This window comes from Quercus robur, chromosome 5, assembly GCF_932294415.1.
Source record: "Quercus robur chromosome 5, dhQueRobu3.1, whole genome shotgun sequence".
Classification (NCBI taxonomy): domain Eukaryota; kingdom Viridiplantae; phylum Streptophyta; class Magnoliopsida; order Fagales; family Fagaceae; genus Quercus; species Quercus robur.
In genome coordinates this window covers 54,987,496-55,005,996 of record NC_065538.1, presented here as the reverse complement: position 1 = coordinate 55,005,996, position 18,501 = coordinate 54,987,496, and the positions used below count along the sequence as shown (strand labels likewise).

The 18,501-nt window shown below is 32.4% G+C and overlaps 1 long non-coding RNA gene and 1 pseudogene across 2 annotated transcripts; both read right to left on the bottom strand.

The window, feature by feature from the left end:
- Window positions 1-402: 402 nt before the first annotated feature.
- The window catches only part of LOC126728384 (cellulose synthase A catalytic subunit 8 [UDP-forming]-like), an 87,786-nt pseudogene continuing 69,687 nt past the window's right edge, over window positions 403-18,501 (bottom strand).
- LOC126726346 (uncharacterized) lies at window positions 5,645-10,219 on the bottom strand. Of its 2 annotated transcripts, none has more exons than XR_007655838.1 (3): window positions 9,986-10,219; window positions 8,551-8,626; window positions 5,645-6,024 (listed from the first exon to the last, which is right to left on the bottom strand). It is a non-coding gene; the product is annotated as an uncharacterized LOC126726346 (long non-coding RNA). The 2 variants fall into 2 exon arrangements; XR_007655837.1 differs by lacking the exon at window positions 9,986-10,219 and adding an exon at window positions 8,796-9,979.

Genomic DNA, 18,501 nt, shown 5'->3' with positions numbered 1-18,501 from the left:
TATTTGTCCAAGTGAAATGGGGTCCCGCAAAACCGATATCAATCATACTACATTTATCCAGACACTCTTTGAACAACAAAGATCTATTAACACTCACCGCTCTCCCCCCAAATTTATCACCATCAACCAAAGGTTCATTAAAGTCCCCGGCTATAACCTAGGGCATATTATGAAGGTCTGCTACATTAATTAGATTATTCCACAGTATGTGCCTCTCAGCACTTCTAGGAAGGAAATTGCAATCCCCATTTCACTTTGATATTGCTCAATCAAGGCAATGCTTTTCCACTCATATTGTCCAAAACTTACTTCAATATGCCACAACAGTGAAGAAACAACTAAACATGGCTCCTACCTCAACAATAGGCAATCAAAACCATCATCAAAAACTCTGGGAAGCTTTCATGTAGTGATATCACAATCTATAGCAATGCAGGTTAGGGCAATGGTTGAGCTGTCAACTTTGTTCACAAAGGGATCTATCTTCACCCAAATAAGAGAGAACACTGAGGCCAACAGCACGGACCAAAGAACAACAACGGTTGGAGTCCGGTTTTGGCGACCCATGAGACCCTTCATGAATGGAAAGATATGAGAAATAACCCAGAAAGCAAAGAAATTCTTGCCAAAGAGTGGTCCCCATGCTACAATTCCCTTTTTAAGTGCATCAGAAAATCCAGCAACAACGACAACAATATTGATTATGATTAGTGTTTTTGGAGGGATGAGAAGTGTTGTCCACTTGACAATGTAGAGACCACCAAACTCTATATCATCAGCTGCCTTTGCAGTGACTGTGAAGTTGGTATCAATTCCACCCATCAGGTTCAGGAATCCTTGGAAGACGGCAAAGAGGTGGGACGAAACACCTCCAATCACCCAGAACTGCTCATTTCTCCACCAGTCTTGAATGCTGACACCACTCCACCACATCTCAATCACATTGGTCAGAATGATGGAGATGGTAAGGCCAAGATAAAGGAGGTTTCCGAGGTTGGTCATCTGAAACAAATTACAAGGTACAACATAAGGTAAGTTCTTTGAGTACATTGTTTGAAAACATAAACATTAAAAAAAAATTATAGCAAGATTGAATTTTTTATTATATGGTTGAGTTATCAACCATATATCAGTGCTCATTGATTTTGAAATATTGACCAACATCTTCACGAAATTTGGAAAAACACCATAAGGTCATACCAGGCCTACTTAAATAGTAATTTGATGCATTTTTATACTTGTATGTAGAACAGTGTTATCATCTATAAACTTGTCTAAAATACCTCTCCCAAGACCCCAAAAACACATGATTTCTAATTTTTAAGTGAAAGTACAAGAAATTATTGCATCTGTTGCTACAATAAATTTTCCTATGAGAAGGCAAATTGCAGGGATTGTGCAGTAAACTACAAGAGGGAAGGATGTAAATGGGTAAACAACAGTGTTTATATATGCTAGTCTTTGAAGCCATTTGAGGCGGCCTGCTGCATAACCGTACCATAAGGGACAATGTCCACTAAGGAAAATCTCCACAGATCCAAGTGCCCACCAGAGAACTTGGTGCAGTCAATCAGATAGGTTGAGGGGGACTGAACCTTTGAATGCTGCTCTTAAGGGCATGCAGTAAATTGATCTCCATTCTCGGCAGTGCATTTTGAAACCCGTCAAAATATTCACAGTGACCGAACCATATATCCAACCAATCTGGGAGGTCAGAATACAATATTTGAATTATTACAAAAAAAGAGAAGAAGGTTTATATGAGTTTCAAGGTCAAATTTAGTAATGGTTAATGCTCAAGTGAAAGTTTAGATGTAAATGTATGCAATACAACTTATAACAATAAGATCATAACATATTGGCAACCAAGAAGGGAAGCATGAAATTGCCGCATGTTAGCAAGAACAAAGAGAATGTACCTCTCTTCCCCATGAAGTCTTCTGTTCATAACCACAGCTAGTGACATGAATTGCTTCCTTGATCAATGTTGATGGGTCAGCAGATTCAGGCACTCCTTCAAAAAAATAAAAAAAAATTAAGAAAAAGACATTAGGACTTCCTTTGCCAATTTTAAATGCATACGAGTATGATCATCACTCTCTCTGAATGATGCTTGTTTCTCCTCCCATTTTTTTTTAAACTTTTAATAATGTAGCCTTGCTGCTTAGACAGGCAAACTGTGTTGGCTTTCTCCTCTGTTTCCTTCCTCTCAATCCCAATTCAACTGTTGACAAGAGCTGGTTTCCAATTTATGTCAACCTTGAACGTTGTGATAGTTAATTTTCTGATCCTCATAATGATGAATTTACAACTTATTAAGTTTGCAAATGACTCTCTCACTTATGTCCCATTAATCTCAAACAAAGCTTCTACCATTGCATATGTGGGTGCCATGTATTCTGTTGGAACTTGGAATCAGTAGGCAAATATTGGCCATGTCACAAAGTGAACAGAAATATGCCCCATAGACTGAAAGCACCAAATGCAAGACCAACAAACTCTTCCATTAACACTCAAAAAGAGCTTCACAATACTAGTTACTTGCATTGCCGCCACCACTCTAAAACTTCAACTCTTCTTGAGTCTCAGGTTGAGTAAATTTGAGAACTTCAGCCATTATACTTGCACCTCTTTGTGACGGGTGAGTGGGCTTGGCAAATCTCCCCAACCCCAGGTTCCTTAAAAATACACAATGAGTTCAAAATAAAGCCCGATATCCAGCCCATAAACAACTTGACTATTTAAGTATGCCTAATCATATCTTTATTTTATTTATTAAATAAAATTTAGTTACAATTCTTTAGATGTAATACATTGGATTTCAAAATTAAATTCAAATACATGATTACGTTGTCCAAATGAAGAAAAAACATTGTTAGCTAAGGGTGCATCTACATGGATTGAGATTTGAGGAGGTTGGAGGTTTGGATGGTGATGATCTGGTCATTGTATGCATGTGCTTTGCATATGAGGCATTCAAGCTGTTACCTACTATACCTTTTTCTTTAACTATATGGGCTTCATTTACATCATTACATGTTTGCTTCTACTTGGGTCTAGACTGGGATTGTAATTAGCTTCATCTCTTGTAATTTAATTACAGACTCTAGTTGGTTGCTGATAAATTCAAAATGTAGTAGAAATACTCAAGGAACACCACCCCCCCCCCCCCCCAAAAAAAAAAAAAACCAACCAACCAACCAACAAAGAAAGTAATGGGGTTTTTAGTATGCGTATGATTCATTCATAGCAATTATGTTAAAATGAAAAATACATAAATTTTTTTTAATTATCATTTCAAAGGTTAGAGTATTATTCATTACAGTTTTTCTCCTTCCTTTCTTTTTGTTTGGCCTAATGTCATAGATTCACAGGATCCAATTATCATTTAACCAAGGAGAAAAAATTAAAATATTATATATATTTGCTAGAGTGAAGTGGGTTTATCATTGGTATCAGCTACGAGAAAAATTCATGTTTATTTTAATATAAGAGCCTACTTTTTTTCTTTTTTCTTTTATACAACCATTTTTCAAAAACACCAAGTTCAGCTTATCTATTTTATACTACATTAAAAATAAATAAATAAAATTATTTATCAACTCTCTCTCTCTCTCATTGTGTATACTACATTAAAAAATTACATTCTCATAATCTTCTCCTTTATCATTATCCACAAACACATTGAATACATTAGTTGAAACATTCATCAAATTAATAAAACCAGATCAAAGAAAAAAGTATATTGCATAAACAAATAGTTTTGCTTACAACCAAACTAGATAAATGGAAGTTACAGAACCAATAATGAATTATAATTTAAACTCAAGATATGAAAAAGGGGGAAAAATTTTACCTTCTCAACTTTACTGGTGCATGCAACAATTTCTAAATTGAAAAGAAAAAACTTGTACAAAATTTTCATTATACTATACCAAAAGTTTCCTTTGTCTATGAATAATAGTATGTTGGCAAAAAAATTATTAAAAAAAAAAAAAAAAAAAAAACACTTTAGAATACCCCTCTCTGTATCATAACACATGTGCAACAAGTTGAAAAAAATACCAAGTATTTAATTTGTCAATCATTTTCTCAACATCCATACAAAAGAAATTAAAAAAAATATATTTCTCAAAAAAAATAAAAAATAAAAAAAAAACCATTTTTTCTAGAAAACTACAACTACAGCAAGTGAATCTCAACACAACTACAAGAAGTTACAAAAAGAAAAAAACAAAAATTATTTACTTTGTCCATTATTTTCTCGACACCCAAGTATATATATAACCACTTACATTAAACAAACAACTCGGTGTAGATGACAATGAAATAAGTGAGAAAATCTGAGCAAATCGCTGCAAATCCAGGTAAACAAAAAAGTAAAACTCGATTAAAATTTGTAGAAAAAAAAAAAAAACCCAAGAGATTGCGGAGAGAGATAGATAAAAAAATTAAATAAACTTGCAATATCATTAAGACAAGCAGTGGATTTGGTTGGGGTTACAATATCATCTCTTGATTTCTTGAGATAGAGGGAGAAGCTGATTTGGAGAGAGGGAACGGGAAAGAAGAGCTAAAGAGTGGGAATGAAAAGAAATTAGGCTGAAATAAGATTGAAAACAGTGGTCTTTGGCGGGATTGAAAATTTTTGAGGGGCATAAATGTAATCTCAAGTGGTTTTAGTGATAGAATGTTGATGCGTTAATTTTGCACACATGTCACTCCTTTATTGGTTTTTGATATGGCTGATATAGTATCTTTTTGTACCATGTACTTTCTCCATCATTCCCCACCCAAAAAAAAAAAAAAAAAAACTATATGAATGCGACTACGAAGAGGAAGCAAGGTGAGCACGAGAAACTACACCCTGTTTTGGGTGTATGTTACTCCTGTCTCACAGCTGGTGGGACCTACCAGCTGTGGGTCCCACCAGCTTGTGAGATGGAGGAAACATACACCCGGAACAGGGTGTAGTTTCTCGATGAGCACAGGCTGATCACAAAAAAGGTAGGACCAAGGTAAAAATTCATGTTATTTTTATATGTCAAATTGTCAATTTAAGGGCTCATTTTGAAAAGCCTTTCAACCGTTACTTTATCATTCCAAATAAACTTAACGGTATGCAGAAAAGAAAGATTGTCTACCCTCAATGCCCAAGGTGTGATTGAAGAGTTGTGCATGATTCTAATTTTTGAATTTCTTTTTCTTCAAAAGTCAAATCCTCGAAAAACTGGAGAATTTTTTTTTTCCCCCAAATGGAGGGAAATGAAGTAGCCATTGAAGATTATTTATTGCTACATTGCATTTTCACTGTCAAATTTTATTTAATGAAGTCATTGTTTGAAGTCTAATTGAAGCAATTATAAGATCATTAATATCTAGTGTACTTAAAAAAAACCCAACACACCAAAATACTATTGTTGTAACTTTAACACAACATTTCACAATTATCCTATGTTATATCTCTTACTTTTAGAACATCTCCCATTTAAATAACGTTTTAAAAAAAATCCTAATATTTATTAAAAAAACTCACCACATCACCCCACAACTACCATGATCCATTATCACCATCGAAACCACAACTACCAAAACCACCACCATCAAATCCAAAAGCCAACCCAAATTAAACCACAACCACAATTGAAACCACTAAGACAACTAAAACACATTGCCACAACCGAAACCACCAATTCATATCATACAAAGTCTTTAGTTAATTAGGAGTTGGTATCAATGTCACAAATGGATTGGATAATATACTTTATTATGAGCCTTGATAATGTAACTGTATTAGCTCTCAATCTCAAAAACTTGATATCGAGTTCAAGCTTTTGGACTATCATATAAGTTCAAGTTCAAACATAGTTTGTAAGGTTCGTTCAAGCTCAAGTCAAGCTTGAATATTTTATATTTTTGTCAAGCCAAGTTTAACCATTTAATAGTCAAAGAAGCTCGGCTCGTTTATAACCTCCTTTAGAGCCGCACAAGCAGCTGCTTCCCTCTGGGCAAATTCCTCCACCTCTGCAATAAAAAGCAACAACCAGCAAACCTTATCCACATTTAACAAAAGCATTTTAAATGAATAAATGTAAATTCAAACACCAAGATAGAAGGTTTGAGAGCTACAATTGGAGAAAGAAACAAACACCAGCATCAAATCAATAAAGTCAAACTTACCCTTAGGTGGGTCTCTACAGAAATGGTGCACAAGAAAAGATAGGTTGAAGTGTTAATAACTGTATATGACATCTATAACGATCAAGTGGTAGCACACTAGCACATGAGGTGTGTTGTGCATCAAATAAATATCAGTGAATAACTTTTTTGATAAGCTAATTTACATGGACTAAACTACACTCATGAGCAAGCTTGAGCTCATTTCTAAAATTATTAAACCAAGATTGAACATAAAATTAAGTATCGACTTAAGCTTCCTTTGGCTTCTGCTAGTCTGCTAGATAATAACAAAAATGTTTCTAGTGGAACATCTTCCGAATCCCTAGAAAGATGGTTCACTAAAAAATAATTCCTTTATCCTATTCATGCTCTGTTCCAAACTAGACTAAGTATCCACATATCGTTGTAGAAAGAAGGCAAAATTAATGTATTTTGAAGCTGGAAGCACACGGAAAATTAATGTTAATTTAGTATTATTTGATTTTGGAGTCAACTGCAATTTTTATTGGTCAATTGTGTTATTATATGAGGTATTAGTAGTTAACTAGGTTATTAGTATTTTTAATTATTTTCCTGAAGTCAAATAATTTTGTAATTCAATAATTGGGATTTCCTAAATCATTTAAAATTAGGTTTCCAACATCAATTAGAATTAGCCTAGGTCAGCTTAAATTAAGTTTTAGTATTCTATATAAGCAAGATTGAAGTACTATGGAAAGGGGATCATTTTGACAATAAATCAAATTTATCATGGAATAATCCTAAATCCTAATGGTTTGGTGTTGTCTCCAGCCAACCCTAGGTGTGACTCCTAGTGGTCTTCTCTTGTTTAGTACTAGCTCCAAGCAAGCCTAAATATTAACTCAGAATCTCAGATCATCTATCTATCGATCTCTCTCTCTCTCTCTCTCTATATATATATATATTTTCCATTCTTCAATTTGTTGCCTACTTTTATTTTGTCTTGCGTCATGTATTCTACCATAAGAATCAAGGAGCCTTTTTTTTTTTTTTAATGAGTAAGAATACTTTATTAAAAACAAACTACTTAATGCCAAAAATAAAAAGGGACAAAGAAGCCAAAATAATTACACAAGAAGAGAAAAAGAGCAAATATGTACAAGAAAAGAGAGAGTTTAAAGTTTATTAACATCAGAGTGAAATCACTAGATGTAAATTAACAAGCTTGAGCCCAATTAACAAAGTAATAACAAATGATGCGAAAAGTTGGTCTACTGTTTTCCCACTACACCAACACATACAACACCAATTTACTAGCAAGAACCCCTATTGATGAGGTTAACAACTATAAAAATCTTACCCCATGTTAACCACTAAAGAACGACATCCTTTTGGGGGCCTTAACATACCAAATGCTCTTCCAAAGGAAAGAATGAGAATTGATGTGATGGATATAGGTATAAAAAGATTGAACATCAAAATTAAAACTCCTATTCAACCTCCAAGAAATTCTATCAAACCCTTTCCCCTAGGCTGCTTTGTATAGATATGATCGAAAAAAAAATACATGTCTCCATCTCTCAACCATGAAAATCTCTATGGAACCTCAAATTCCAACTCCTAACCATCCCAAGTGATGAACGGTCCAAAATATCATAAATCAAATTTTCCCAGTCCGATAAGCATTCAAACAAGTCCAGGTATAAATCCTTCAGAGGAAGATTACCACTCCAAGGATCATACCATAAACCACATGTGGGAGGAACTTATCCCAATCCACACTGATACTCCGTCACAATCCACACCATATGACCCTCTTACCAACTCTTTTGCACCATCCCCCTCTATATTCACCATATTTGGAAACAATCATCTCACGCCACAAATGAGTGTCTTCATGTCCGAAGTGACATAACCATACGTTGGTAGGCAAACAAAAACCCTATATCAAAAATAGACCTTTATCCACTATTTATATATAAGTCTACACTATCAGGAAAGATATAGAAAACAGGGGAAAAAAAGGCTAAGAACTTTGCCAGTCCTAAGAAAAATCACCCTCCCCCCACCCAAAAAAAAAAAAAAAAAAAACTTTGAACCTGGTATTCACTATTTGATTTATCAAAACTTACCATACAATGGATTACGACACCAGAAATACAATCCTTTACAAGGACTCTTCTAACATAGTATGTAAATCATGTAAATAGAACATTTTTGTTTATATAAAATATAATTAGAGATTTTCTCAATAAAATAGAAAATCCAGCCCCATATTAAGATAACTCAGCGATTATCAGTTTGTACTTTTATATTTAGAAGCAAAAGTGACACCTAAGAGCAAACAAAAACATTTCTAGATATGCAGACAATTAACCAGAACCAAAATACGATAACAAATTTACATACTTCTCTTAAAATCACGGCATTCTTCCCTCCTTTTGAAGTAGTTATTACAGTCATAACCGGTGGTTTTATTCACGCACTGCATAACAGACCAAAGAAAAAATTATGAAAAAAAAAAGTCCTGTATATAGGAGTAGAACCAAAGAAAAAGAAAGCAAGAAAATATGAATTTAAAAAAACTGAACAGAAAACAGAATTTTTTTTTTTTTAATAAGTAAATGATTCTTTATCTAGAGCATTCAACTCACTCCACAGCTTCTTCTGTTTGGCTACCACATTACTTAAAAGTCCATTAAAATCGGTTCCCCACATTTCTAAATCTACAACAAACTGAATATTACTCCACTGCGTCCTCCACTTTCTCTACCAGGCTTTATTCCACACAATCATAATCCACCCACATAACCTAAATACAGCCAATCCACATAGTGACATCCCTATAAACTTCTAATCATCCCTCTGGATTCATCTCCTGCAAACAAATTATATCAGCCCACCAAGGGCGAACCTCTTATCCATTGTCATTTAATCCTTGCACATTCCAAGATACTATCTTTAGATTCATTGATGAACAATCATGACACTAGAAACCCTTTTCCCACGCCTTTGTCAATTTTGTTCTGAGCACTCTCATCCGTCTCCCCCTATTTCATCTGAGCTTCAACAGCCAAAGAAATTATGTTGCTTCTTCTTCTAATCCCTCAAAAGGTGTCCCCAAAAAGTCATCAAAGCCCTTGGAATTCGCCCAAATCAACTGACCTTCCCTTTAAGCTTTCTTGTGCTTCCATTGGATCGAAAGAACCAACGGTTCAACATAAATAGGTTCAACACAACCCTCAAAAGGCTAAGCTACTTCAACCATACGGACCCTAGAGCCCTCTCCCACTACCTACGTGCTCAATCTCATTCCCACATGCTACCATTCAACCCCATCTTGGGGCTTGTGTGAATGGGATATGAACACTGGACTCACTGTTTGCTTTAACAGAGTATTGCGCATCAATCAGCCTCCTCAACTCAATCTGAAAGCCCTGCCACCCACTCTTCCTTTGACCATCTTCCTATGGCTGTATAATCAATTTTCTCACTGCTTAAAAACATTTAAAAGCATTCAAATTCCATTGGAATGTATATGTAGTAGCACCACCTCTCTAATCGTGTCAAAGTGTTTTGGGCTTGTCTCCAGCACCTCCTCCTCAATGACTCAATGTCTCTCAACATTCACTCAAGTAGTCTTCTTACCCATAGCGTATAGGCACCGCAAGGCAAGGGCAGAAGGTTAAGAAAATCTGACTCATTCGAGGCCGCCATGGCCGCCTCTCTAAGAGCTCTCCAAGCAATCTTAGAGATAAAACTGAAATTGTCTTTGGATTTAAGCCAACACTATCACCTATAAGTATAACCTTTCCAAATGACTATCAAACATAAACAATCTTACAAATTCGTACGCATCAAATGAAAGCTGACAATGAGCTATGTATCCGCTGCTGCTGCTGGTGCCGCCGCCGCCTGGTCTCCTATTCGCAGTAAACAAAGCAGCTGCAGCAGCTCCAACCTTAGCACCTACGAAGATTTAGAAGACACGGAGAGACGGGTAAAGGTAAGTAGAAGAAAACGGCTACAAAAATAAAATGAAATGAATAAAGGTAAAATGCTATGCTATGTAGAGATGTTGAATGTTAATTTTGAATGAATTTAACAATTATTTTTAAAATATAAACATGTTAAACATAATCTTATAACATAAAACACATAAAAAAAATTAGATAAATTTTTATTTTCATTCCATATGTTCATATTTTTTGTACAATGCGCATAAAAGAAAAGGTATTGAGACCTTTCGAATTTCAATCCATGTGAAAGAAGGAAATTTTTTTTCCATCTTCTCTTCTTAATACACGTTAATGTGCTACACATGTATTGGAGATCTTTATCTATAATACTCACTAAATATATTCCTATATTAGAAAAACCTAAAGTAAAATAAATCATTGATTACCCTTTGTAGAAATTGATGTAAATGTTACAACAAATGATGTTCAATTTATGCTCCAAAGAATTAAAATTTTCTTACTAGTAACATTAACCTATAAAGTAACAACTTGAATTTAACTTTTTCTTCATCTTTAATATAATACAAAAATATTTTTAATCATAAACATGTACTCAAAAATAAACTTGTGTTCTAAACATATGAAAGAAATTAAATAAATTTTTACATTCCTTCCATTTATGCACTTTTTTTGTACTATATCATACACCGAAAAGAGAAAACATTGAGACCTTTGATGCTAAAATCAAAATTTGAACTACAAATACATATTTTTGAAATCTAACATGTAAAAAAAAATGTGCTAAGAGGAGGAAAAACAAAGTGAAATGGGATAAGATATAAATTATTTTTTACAAATACAAGATGTAAAAAAAGAAAGAAGCAAGGTATATTTTAAAATTTATATAATATACAAGTGAACAAAACACTAATTGTTGTTTATGCAGGTGGGCATTACAATTTTTTTTTTTTTAAGTATGCTTAATATGTGTTTTCAATTGTATTGTATTTAAAATGTGCCCTTTTTAATAGTCTCTTTATATGTACTAAGCATGTGTTGAGAGATTATTTTAGTATATAAAAAACTATAAGTACTTCTTCATGTTTATCCTGTATCTAAAAAGTGTATAATACATATAATTTTTTTAATTAGAAAAGTATCTATAGATGCAAGCAATATTTTAGTGCGAAAAATGGGTTATATGGAGAATTTGTTTTAAAATTTTTAAAGTGGCCTACATTTTAGATTTTTCCATATGTAACCCCAATATTGAAGTTTTTCAAATTTAATTTGATTAGTATATATGTGAGGACATTTTGAACCTTTTAAAAAGTGGAAACCAAAAAATTGTATCCCTTAATAATAGTATAAATGCCACAAAGTATCTTCATGAAATTTATTATTTTCCTCATTTGACCCTATTATTTGACAATTTTTAAATTTATCATGAGTAATGTGTGATTATTATTTTCCTAATAACTCTATTATTTGAAGATTTTAAATTTATTATGATTAATGAGTGAATATTTTGGACCATTTAAAAGGTGGATACTAACCAATACCTTTATAACTCAATTGGTTGGCATCTTCTGGTATTTTCATAACATCTAGGATTTAAATCCCCCTCCCTTATTGAAACTATTAAATTACCAAAAAAAAATGGAAACTAAAAATTGTATTATCCTTATAAATGATTTTTCAGATTTAAAATAACATAACAATCTATTTTAATACATTGTTGAAATGAAATATCAGGTTCCATTTTATCTTATTTTAATAGATGATTGAGTTAAAATATACGTTAACCTTGCTCTAAATAAAAATAAATAAATAAAAGAGAGAAAGAGAGACAGTTAAAATAATACTACATAATACTATTTTTATATATATATTAATTCATTTTTGAAACTTATTATATTTCTTATTCTTAAATGTTGAACATTTTTAATTTATATTTTGGTCTTTCTTTTGTTTATAATACATTGAAACAGTATAAATAGTCTTTCATTTTTCATGCATTAATTTAGCAAAAGTACAAAGTATTGATTAAGCAAAACCACAAAAAAAGGTCTTTATGTCCCAAAAAGTGATTAGCAAAAAGAGAAAGAAAGCCAGTTGTATTACAACAAAGTATTGATTTATGGTGAGTTCCAATTAGCTTAACCTTAAAATATCTGATAGTTGGATAAGAGATCTAGGGTTTAATCTCCACCTACACTAAAAAACCAATTGATATCTTGGTTTGATGATAAAGAGTTATTATAAAAAGCGGACGTCATAGGTTGAAACTCTCTAAAAAAAATGTATTGATTAATGCCCATCAATTATCTCTGTTTTTCAATTTTGAAATGATTTCAAACATAATAATCAATGTAAAAGTTTTGGGCACGTGCCTAGCATGGCATTTGAAAATCACCAACCTTTTATATTTAATTTCTAGAAGAATTTTTTTTAAAAAAGAAATTAGAATATCTATCAAGTTTGATAAAATGGACTCTATCATAACCCCTCTTGTATAAATTAATAATAATTTTTAGGACATTATAAGATCTCTCAATTTTTTATTTTGTAAAAAGGTTGGCTTATTTCTATTTATCCCTCAAGCCAAATTAGAACTTTGTGACTCTTTGAAATGGTTAGCAGATTCTTTTAGATTATTAGGGTACAGTAAAACCAACTTCTTGTGGATAAGTTTATTATTAATAAAAGAATAATTAGTTAGAAGATAACTTTTTAGTTTTTGGCTAAATTTCAAGTTGCATCTCCTAACTTTGCCTAAAATTCAATTTAGTCATCTGATTTTCAATTTTGTTCAATTCAATTCTCCTATTAGTCTCGCTCATGTCATTAACTTTCAACCTTATCCAATACAAAACCATTTCACTTTTGGGGGTTCTTAACAACTTAATTTTAACACAAACTAATGGAATGACTCCATTTTGAGCAAAGTTGTTTCTTAAAAAAAAAAAAAATTAAACGAAGTTGAAAATTTAGAGGACAGAATTTAATGAAAGTGCAATTAGAAGACTTAATTGAATTTTAGGCAAATTTAGAGGGTTTAATTTGTAATTTAAACCTTTTTTTTTTTTTTTGGTGACTGGATTGTTCAAGCCAACATTTTTAATTTTTAATTTGCCTCGTATCGTGTTAAATTGTTCATGGCTTGAATCTAGAACCAAAAAGAATATCAATGGTGCAATCTTTAAAAAAATGTAAGATTAATGATGATAGTGAAGTTTGGATAAGTTTTTGTCTCTAATGTGGAAGGCTTCAAAGCATCCATCTATTGAAGCCCTCTTTGACTATTAAACATGGGGATATGGTTGTGAGTGTATACATATATATATATATATATATATTTATATATATGTATGTATGTATGTATATACATTGATAGGTTATAATATTGATGTTTTAGTTTGGAGAATATTGTTTCATAAAGTGAAAATTCAAGTTTTGGAATTTTCTAAGAGAAATTTGAAATTAAAGATTTTCGATTGGTCAAAAAATTTTCTTAATCGATCGAAATAATGAGGAAAATTATTCTAGAGTCTCAACCTGGTTCGATTGATTCTCGATTCCTGTTTGATCGATCGAAAATAGCCTTCGATCGATGTTCGATTCCTTTCAATCGATTAAGACTAATAAAACTAAATTTTCTGTAGAATTTTCTAATAACTGTTCTGAATATTTGAAAAGGTTTCAAGCCTTGTAAACAATTTAATGAAACATTTTAACTCTCCATACGTGCCTTTTGGTGAAATAAAACTCTATGGGTATAAATAGAGGCATATGTTCACTTGAAAGATATATTTTCTCTCCCAAAAAGTTAGTTACAAAGAAATACAAGAAATCCTATGGTTATTCTCCATAATTGCCGTTTGTAGAATCCAACAACTTGGTTGTATCCTAAGGACAAGTTTACAGTAACCCTTTAGCAACAAGAGTGTGGGGGCAAATATTGTCTAAGGATAACAAATTTGTGCCTCCAAGTTATTTATTTTTTGTTTTGTCTTTTGTGTTAACATTGTTCTTTCATTATTACTTTGTGTATTATCCTCAACAGATATAACTATACTAGTCTCACCTCTTAATGGTTGATGATGCATAGTCACAGGAAAGCTTGAAACCAATTTCTTCAAAAGGCCCAAGAAGATCAATTTTTAGGCTGGGATGTAATGAATATTATGAACATTTATATATGCTTAGTCCAGGAATAAATGTTAAACAAAGTTTTCGTAGTTAAGAATATGCTATCACTGTCCAAGAGAGCCTGTGAATTAATTTGAAAAGTAAAATCTTGAAGATTCTCAAATTGAATAAAATTAAAAACATAAAGGAAATACAAAATGGAATAATCATAAGTTTCAACAAAAGCCAAAATGGTATATTGTTGTTGGAAAAAGAACACAGAGAACACTAACAAAAGAAGAAACATGAAAATGAGAACACTTTGGCTAGTGAGAATCATCAGCCCATCAAATATGAATTTTCAATTGAAATTTCTTACCATTTTTTTTTTGGTAAACATGAAATATATTAAAAGCTAAACAACAGCCACAGGGGCTGTATAGTTACAAACCCGGTTACAAAATAGACCAGAAAGGTCTTGCATCAACAGTTGGGACATCTCCACAGGCGGAGTGTCTAATACACAAATATCATGTTGACTAAAGACTGCCTGCCTGGCCAGAGCGTCGGCGCAGGCATTAGATTCCCTGATTTCTAACCAATTTTTAAACATAAAAATATGAAACTGCTAACTTAATAGTACAAAAAGACTTTTGACAAATTCTATCTCAAACAATGGAAGAAAATGTAGTCAAATGAAACTTTTCATTTTGATTATTAATAATTCCCTCGCAGCAAATTAAAATTTGTTTGACTTTAGTAATAGCAAGTGGCTCGGAAATTCTTGATTGTTGCAAAGTCAAACATTCTTATTCAAATAAATCATGATAAGGTAGCCGGTGGGAGCTGATTGTTAAACAAGAATCATTCATTTAGATACTTCAATATATCCCTTTCAAGCTGATGGGGAAAATGATACAAAAAAATAGAGTTTGGGATGGGATTTTGATTAGGAAATTGTCATATAGATTTGTGGGTCCACCTAAGCATAATTATCCTTTAGATTATTTCATTTACACCTCGTGATGATTAGTTGTGATAAATTAATAAATGAAAGATAAGCATAAGCTTTAGCTGAAATGTTGGCCACAAGCTACAACTGCTGAGCGAGGACAAGATTATAATAGAAAACGAGGAAAAAAAAAAAAAAAAAACTACAAATTTCATTCTGAGCTTATGAGGAAGTGTGTGAATACCATTAGCGGTTTTTTTTTTTTTTTTTTTTGGGGGAAATTAATAATATTATTATTCACAGTGTACTATACGAGGGTTTTCTTTTTTCAAGGTATATGGTAGTTTCATGAATTACTTCTAAAATATAAACTTAATATTTTATTAGTATAAATTCATGCATATACATATTACAATTAAAAATAATCATACCCTCTCCCTATGTGTGTGTTAAAGATAGTAAAAGAGATTTAAAGTTTGTGCTGTGTATCTAAGAGTTAGGCCATTTTTGATATACACCACTATAAGTTTCTTTAAAAAATAATGGGTTAGTCCCACATTAGAAAATAAGTGTGAGTAAAAGAGGTTTAAACCCTATGTTGTGTATCTAAGAGTTAGACTCTCCTTTTATTTTAACTAGCCTCAAAATTGGAACTCTAATTTGAAATTCTTATTTGAGTTTTTCTCATCTTCTCCTATTATATATATATATATATATATATAAATATGAGAAATTACCACATTACTCACTAACTAAATAAAATATAAAAATTAAAACTCATTACCACTAACCATTGTATATTTAAAATAAAAGGAAATTTGTAGTTGAAAAAGTACTTGAACTAAGTTAAACCCTTAAAAAGGTAGATACTAAGTTACAAGTCTTGTAACTCAACTGGTTGGCATCTCCTGATATTTTCATGATATTTAGGATGCAATCCCTGTCACTCATCAACTATCAAATTATCAAAATAAAAAATAAAAAATAAAAATATGGACACTAAAAATTGTATTATCCTTATAAATTATTTTTGAGATTTAAAAGTACATAGCATTTTATTTAATATGTGATTAAGTTGAAATATCAGGTTCCAATTTATCTTAATTAGTTTAATTGTTTTTTTTTTCTCGAGAATCATCTTAGTTTAATATGTGATTGAGTTAAAATATACTACAATTTACCTTGCTCTCAAAGAAGAAAAAAGAAAAAGACAGTTAAAAAATACAGCATAAATACTATTTTGTTTATGATAGATCAAAATTGTATAAATAATTTTTAAATTTTCATACATTAATTTAGCAAAAGATCAAAGTATTGATTAAGCAAACCCCAAAAAAAAAAAAAAAAAAAAGTAGTCCTTGAGCAACAACATCAGTGGTTGCAAAATCTTGCAAAATACAAAAAGTAGTTCACTTTACACATTTTGATAAATAAATAAATAAAAAAATAAAAAAACCCCACACTAGTGAATGTAAAATTGTGCATAAATGCAAAAATGTTACAGTAACCGTGCATATATGCATGGTTACTATAGCTTTGCATTTAATATTTTACTAATTTTTTCTCACTCCTTCACCTCACTCTCCCTTTTTCTCTCTGGTACTTCTCAATCTCACCTCTTTCTCTCTTTTTATCTCCAGTCCCTCACTCTCACTCACCGATCTTCGAAGCAAGCCACCATTGATCTCTGAGGAAGCAAGTCGTGCCACTGATCTCTGAAGCAAGCTCAGTCTCACCGTGCCACCGCCGATTGCCGCTGAAGCTCACTCACCGAAGCTCACCTCCAAAGCTCTCATCGTGCCACCACTGATCGCTGTTGAAGCTTTGTTTAATCAGTAGTTTTTGGGGTTTTGATCCTTTTTAATTTTTTGTTTGATAAGTTCTGGGATTTTCTGTTTGATCAGTGGGTTTTGGGGTGAAGTGCTTGATGATGGTGGCTAATGCTAATGGTGGTTAGGTGGGTTGATGATGGTGGCGGGGTGGGTTAATAGTGGGTGTAGATTGATCGTTGATGGTGGGTGAAGATGAATATTTTATTGAATAAATATATAGAATAGACAAACTGATGTGAGTGTTTTGTAAAAATGGGGATGTAAAATAGAAAAAGTAGGTTTTTTTTTTTTTTTTTTTTTTTTGCAAAATTTACAAAAATTTTGCATCCGCATCAACCCAAAAAAGTGATTAAAAAAAAGAGAAAGAAAAGGTGTCACAATAGAGTATTGATTATCATTCATAGGTAAACTCTATTTTCCAATTTCGAAGTAATTATAGATATAATAATTAATGTAAAATTTTTAGCAACGTGCATAGCATGACAATTGAAAATTACCAATATTTTTATATTTAATTTCTAGAAGAAAAAAAAAATAATTGAAGTATCTATCAAGTTTGATAAAATTCCCTCTTTCAAATCTCCTATTGTGTAAAATTAATAATAACTATTAGAACATTATAAGTTGTCTCAAATATATATATACATATTGTAAGGACTAGAATTAGACCCTTGGCCCAACAAAAATGGATGATGGCCCAACAAGCCCAAAACAATATATTTTTGTTAGAGAGTGAATTTTACAGATAAAATACTTAGTAAATCAAGTATGGGCCATAATAGATTGGATTCGTGCCAGAAAGATAAGAAAGCACAATTTGGAGGGAATAACACTCTTCGGTCAAGTCCGAGGATGAAGTGATCTTATATTTACTCAAGCTTTTTATAAGTACAACGAGTTCTTTCTTTCTCTCTCAGATTACATGCCCCATTTTTCATGGGGGCCATTTCCTTATATAGTCCTATTCTTTTCAATCTCAGCATTCCACTTGTTGATCATGTAGGCGATCTTTTGGATTCTTGTCCCATTAGAAACCTCTTGGAAGCTTTGTGAGTAGTTGTGAATTGAGATATCCTTGCTCAGGGGTTATTTCCACATAAAAGCCGCTAGTTGGTTAAGTGCAGAACATTTAATGTGGTGGTAACAGCCTTCTTTTAAGATATTTCTTGGTTTACTGTGAACTCCTTTATTTGAAGTTTATCCTCAGAAGTATGGTTGCCTTTTGCACGGTATTCTCTAGGCGACCGGGCTCCAACCTTCCACAACGCCTCCCGAGGAAGTTTGGATCCTTGGGAGACACCATTTGTTCGTTATTACTTGTCCTTGTCCTAGACCCATTGATCCACACACTTATCTTACTATTTGACCATCCTTGGGCATGGCCCACGGCCCAATACTCTCACTCGACTCATTTATCCCCACATATATATATTGTAAAAAGGTTGGCTTAATTTTGATTCATCCCTCAAGCCAAATTAGAGCTTTG